The sequence below is a fragment of the Salvia miltiorrhiza genome, chromosome 2 (genome assembly GCF_028751815.1).
Source record: "Salvia miltiorrhiza cultivar Shanhuang (shh) chromosome 2, IMPLAD_Smil_shh, whole genome shotgun sequence".
Lineage (NCBI taxonomy): Eukaryota > Viridiplantae > Streptophyta > Magnoliopsida > Lamiales > Lamiaceae > Salvia > Salvia miltiorrhiza.
Window position 1 is genome coordinate 60,728,652 of NC_080388.1, and position 6,264 is coordinate 60,734,915.

Consider the following 6,264-nt stretch of genomic DNA (forward strand, 5'->3'; position numbering starts at 1 on the left):
CAACCAAAACAACATCAGTTTACTTATCGAAATATTAAAAAAATCAAGATTATTTTAAAAATTCCACCTGACCTTCATCCCCCTATAAAAGATTACTAAGGAGCGACACCCTTATTATATTTTCTCAAGAGAATTATTCTCCAGCCCAATGGGCCATCTCGAAACCCAATTGGACTAGCCCATATAACCCGGTGAACTGATCAGGTCACCCCATATTAGCCCGACTTTGATTTCGGGCTGTAAATATTCGATCATAATACTCTATTTCTTTTAGGTTTTTCAGGTTAATACTTTGGATTCGAACCGGATTAATATTCCTATTAATACCATAGAAGACATTCTTCACGGCTAAATTAATAACCTCCATATAAATTTTCACATAAATAATATATATACTATATGTAAGATGAAATTATATAGGGGAGTTTAGTTTTTTGGGAGACACGAGGCTACCACCAAACTGGCTATGAAACCAATCAAGATTTTTTTTATGAAGAAAAGAGAATTAGCTATGAAACCAATCAAGATTTTCTTTATGAAGAAAAGAGAATTAATAATGGCCTCTATTTTTCTCTTGGTGGCTCCAACCCCAATTAATGACTGCAGCCACAACAAGGCTAGGGGTAGGTCAACTCTCATATTTTGTACCGTTAAATTTATTTTCTCAATAATTAAATGAATAAATAACAGCAATATTTTCTCTCGTTCTCACCACACTTATCATAAAGGGAAATCTATTTCGCTTCTTCTTTTTTTCTTTAAAAAATATGAATAGTACGAAATGATAAAAAAAAATTGGCTCGTCGGTTATCGTCCCCAAATTCAGTCCCTTTATGAGAATTTTTATCTCTGTCATTGCTCCCATCCTATTTTAATTAGATAAAAAAATTATATCAATTGAATTGAGTTTGATTGTCGTACCAATCAAGATACTCCTACAAGATTTAGTTGCTTTTTTGTGATTGGCTCTCTTAATTCCCCCAAAGACAAACCAAAATGAAAAAGGTCGTCGCATGAGGAAAATCTGCCTTTAGTCTTTTTCCTGGGCTCAAGACTCAAGTCCTCTCCTCAGCTTCCAATTATATTTTTACGGACAAATGAAAATTTGTGAAAAATTACCACACCATGAAATAATTAGAATCAAGCTTTCGCCACTGATTTTGGATTAACTTAGAATATTTTTTTATCGATTTAGAACCCAAAAGATACATTATGTATCTATCTAGCTATGATCTAGAAGGCAAAAGAAAGATGAAAAAACTACCAACTTTGGGTTTCAATGATTCAAACTATTAACATATGGCCATGAATTTCGATTTTTTGTTTTATATATTTTCAACTACCAATGGAATAAGTGAGGTGGAAGCAGAAAAATATGTTCATTGTTTATTTGTTTCTTCTTCATCTCCCAAATCCATTTTTCGGTGGTCTTTTTTTCTCTTCCCCTCTCTCTCTACAATTTCAACCCCTCCTTATTCTCCAAACTCTAGTGATTCATCGTTTGATAAAAACAAAGGATAATTTTCAACAAATTTAATACTACTAATAATAAAAATTGGTAGGAATTTGAGCCCGCCGGTGGAAATAAGTGCAAGAACGATCCCAACATGTAACTGGAGTTTCCTTAAAAAGAACTACACTAACATGACTGCATCAGACTCCGATTCACATATACTAATTCATAATTTCATTGATTTTAATTCCTTTACTACAAATAAAAACATAGTGGGCCTTAATATTCTCGGTTATTGAAATTACAATCCATGTCCATTAACTGGACATTGTAGTTTTATTGTTTTACTTTTTCAATTCTTTTGGCCATTCCATAATTGGTACTACATAAATGATATTTGCATCACCTATTTATTTACTGAATTTTTTCTCCCTTCATTTTTTAAGTGTCCTAATAAAAAATAAATCTCATCTCTAAATAAATGTTCAATTTTAAATTCTTTAGGTAAAATGATTCTTTATCTTTTTAATCTTCTATGCAACAATTAGTGATAAAAAAAATACCAACTTTCGTTATATGTGTATTTTAACGGCATAAAATTCTTTAAAAAAATGGAGCGAGTATAAATTATTCCCATCCCAATTAAAACATTCAACTCCATGATTGGTGGTAGGGGCTAATTTGTTGTTTCTTCATAGTAGCAATGGACATAGCTAAGAAAACCCAAAAATCATAACCAAGTGGGATTGGGACAGGATACCCACTTATTATCTTTCACGTACACAATATATTACACACCCTATATTAAACAATGTAATTAATTGAAAGAATTTCCAGCTCATTAGTCCTAGCTTCTATATGTACAATTAAATGAAAAAACTGAATTTACAGCAACATTTTGCTAAATTATTTTGTGCTCCATCCATGGGTACAAAAGTAGTGTCTGCTTCTTAAATCTTGAGGTCCATAGTAGCTCCCTTCCGTTAGCTCCACAGGCTTCAGTCATTTATCCTCTTATCAGCTTTTTTTTTATGTATTTTTGTTCGTGTCTTAATATTTTCTATCAGTAAATAATTTTATCCCTTAGTTGATAATTAAGAGTGTATTTTATATATATGACAATCAATGGTTTTATTTGCCTCAATTCTAAAGCAACTATTAAATCAAAGGATCACTAATATACAAATTTCTATGATTCTCTATACCACTTTGAGGTGGGATTCCTAAAGAAATTTAATTATGACATATAAATGTATTATTAATTTATTAGACTAAATCAACTCTAATCACATTAATTAAAATATAATTTTATCAAACAATAGTCACATATTACAAATATATATCTAATACATATTCTATAAAATCCGATATTGATAAAAACGCATCATAGTCAAATATATTACGTCTTATCTTATATACGTACTGCGGAGCCAACGAGTTTATGTAATTTAGAGTTTTCAAATCATGACTAATTAGAGACTTGATTGATTCTATGTAAACTTTCCAATCTTCAAGTTTTAGTAAATGAATATATAATAATTTAATGGACAAAAACGTTAATTAATCCCTTTCTCGAACGAGAAAAGCATGTTGAGGTGGGGTCTTGCAAGCCCTCTCTCCATACAATATATAAGTGCTCGAGCTCATGTGTTTCAAGAATTACACAGCACCCAATTTCACTACACAAACATGCCAATTCTCCAGATATTGTGGTGCTTTGTGTTGATCATACTTGCACAATTCACGTCCATTATTTTTGCAGATGATTACGATACCTACATTATCCACATGGATTCAACAGCCATGCCCAAAGCCTTCTCTACTCATCACAATTGGTACTTAACCACACTCTCATCAATATCCAACACAAACACAATCAAACCTTCATCATCCTCATCCAAACTCATCTACACTTACACCAATGCCATCAACGGCTTCACCGCACTCCTCTCCCCCTCCGAGCTCCGATCCCTCGCCAACTCCCCCGGTTTCATTGCCTCCATCCGCGACACCACCGTCAAGCTCGACACCACCCACTCCAACCAATTCCTCGGCCTCAACGATGACCACGGCTTATGGCCCGCCTCCGGCTATGGCCATGACATCATCATCGGCCTCGTGGACACCGGTGTCTGGCCGGAGAGCCGGAGCTTTGCCGATGCCGGCCTCGGCTCGATCCCATCAAGATGGAAGGGCACATGCGAGAGCGGCACCAAATTCAACTCCTCATCATGCAACAACAAACTCATCGGCGCTCGATACTTCAACAAGGGTCTACTCGCAAGGTACCCGAACCTTACCATCTCGATGAACTCCCCGCGTGACACTGACGGCCACGGCACCCACACGTCGAGCACCGCTGCAGGGGGTGCCGTAGCGGGCGCCTCCTTCTTCGGCTATGCCAAGGGCACCGCCCGGGGGCCGCGCCCGGAGCCCGAGTGGCAATGTACAAGGCCTTATGGGACGAAGGGTCCCGCCTCTCCGACATCATTGCCGCCATCGATCAGGCGATTGCCGATAAAGTCGACGTCATCTCCATATCCCTAGGCATCACCGGCGTTCCCCTGTTTTCCGATCCCATCGCAATAGCCTCATTCGCGGCCATGGAGAATGGCATCTTCGTCTCCACCTCCGCCGGCAACGAGGGTCCCTTCCTCGCGTCTCTCCACAACGGCACGCCGTGGGTCCTCAACGTCGCCGCCTCAACTATCGACCGAGAATTCCACGGCGTCGTTGTGCTGGCAAACGGCGTTTCCGTCACTGGGCAGTCACTCTACCCCGGAAACTCCTCTGCCACACAATTTCCCCTGATCTTACCCAAATCCTGCAATGACGCAAAATCACTGAAAACCGTCGGAAACAAAAGCATAATCGTGTGCGTCGACACCAACGACACTGTAAGCGAGCAACTCTACTACGCCGGCGAGGCCAATGTCGCCTGCGGCGTGTTCATCACCAACTCCACCGACGTCTCACTCTACACGCAAACATCATTCCCAGCAATCTTCATCCAGCTCGAAAACGGCGCCAAAATCCTCGACTACATAAAAAACTCATCCAAACCCCCGAAAGCAAGCCTACATTTCAAACAAACAATTGTCGGCACGAAACCCGCACCGAAGCTCGCGAGCTACAGCTCACGGGGGCCGTCGCCGAGCTGCCCCTTCATCCTAAAACCCGACCTCATGGCCCCCGGCGACCAAATCCTCGCGGCATGGCCGTCGGAATCTGCAGTGACGCAAGTGAAATCAGGAGAAATTTACAGCGACTTCAACATCATATCGGGAACGTCCATGTCCTGCCCCCACGCGGCGGGCGTGGCGGCCCTGCTGAGGGGGGCCCACCCGGGGTGGAGCCCCGCGGCGATCCGGTCGGCGATGATGACCACGGCGAGCGCCGCGGACAACACGGGCAGCCCGATCGCCGACCTGGGGCTGGGCAACCAACCGGCCACGCCCCTCGACATGGGGGCCGGCCACGTGGACCCGAACAGGGCGCTTGACCCCGGCCTCGTCTACGACGCCGGGAGGGACGACTACGTCGCCCTCATGTGCGCGCTCAACTTCACCGATGCTCAGATTCAGACGGTGACGCGATCAAGCTCTTACAACTGCTCGAAGCCGTCGCTGGACCTCAACTACCCCTCGTTCGTCGCCTTGTTCCGTGTGTACGACGGCAAGAGTTCGGGCGCCGCCGTCGAGTTTCGGAGAAGTGTGACTAATGTTGGTGATGGGAAGTCGGTCTACGCTGCGAAGCTGAGTGCGACGGGTGGGTTAAAAATGAGCGTTTCGCCGGAGAAGTTGGAGTTTGGTGAAATGAATGAGAAAAGGAGCTTCATTTTGAGAGTGGAGGATCCGAGATTGGTGAGGAATAACTCAGTTCTTTATGGCTCGTTGAGTTGGATTGAATCCGGTAACGGTAAACGTGTAGTTAGAAGTCCCATTGTGGCCACGAATATATCTCCTGACTTGATTCCGCCGGCACAAACACATTGATATTGTTATCCTACAAGTAATATTTTTTTTTTTGTATATTTGAATTTTGTGCTTTTAGCTTTGTAAATTGAGCTAGCTTCAATGGCTGTTAATGGAGTTAGTTAGTTTATACACATATAGGGGTGTGTTTGGCTGAGCTTATTTTGAAGAAGCTCCAACAACTTGTAAGAGATGTTTTAAGAGCTTATACTTAAGATTTAAAGTCTTCAAAGTTTATAAGTTGTCAAAGCATATGGATGATTCAACTTGGTAAGCTATGGAAAGAGAATTGTGAGTTATAAAAAGAAAATGGAAGAGACACGAAATTCAAAGATTATATATATGATGAAAACAATAAGTCATGGGAGAATTATTTTTGTAAAATGATTGTAACTTACTCCCTCCGTCCCACGAATCTTGACACGTTTGGTTTCGGCACGAGAATTAAGGAGTTGTAGATTAGTGTTTAATTTAAGTGTGTAGTTAATAAAGTACTCCCTCCGTCCCAATAATGAAGACACACTTCATTTGGGCACGGAGGTTAAGGCAAGATAGTTTAGGAAATAAAGTGTTTAATTAAGAAGTTGATTAGGAGTTTTATTTACTTTTATTTTAAATTTATTCTGGTGTAGGTAAATTAGTACTCTCTCTCATCTTCTCCAACCACCACCGCCGCCGGCGCCGGCGCCGATTCCATCTGCTATGCCACCGAAAATCAAACCCAGAAAAGCAAACCACCAAAAATCGAACCCAGAAATCAAATTTAGAAATCGCAGATCATCCAAAAAAATGTCCAAAAAATTGAGCATCGAAAACTGATTCAAAATTAACACTACA

General features: G+C 41.0%; 1 pseudogene; it reads left to right on the forward strand.

The window, feature by feature from the left end:
- Positions 1-2,988: 2,988 nt before the first annotated feature.
- On the forward strand, positions 2,989-5,662 carry LOC131010816 (subtilisin-like protease SBT3; annotated as a pseudogene).
- Positions 5,663-6,264: the final 602 nt, after the last annotated feature.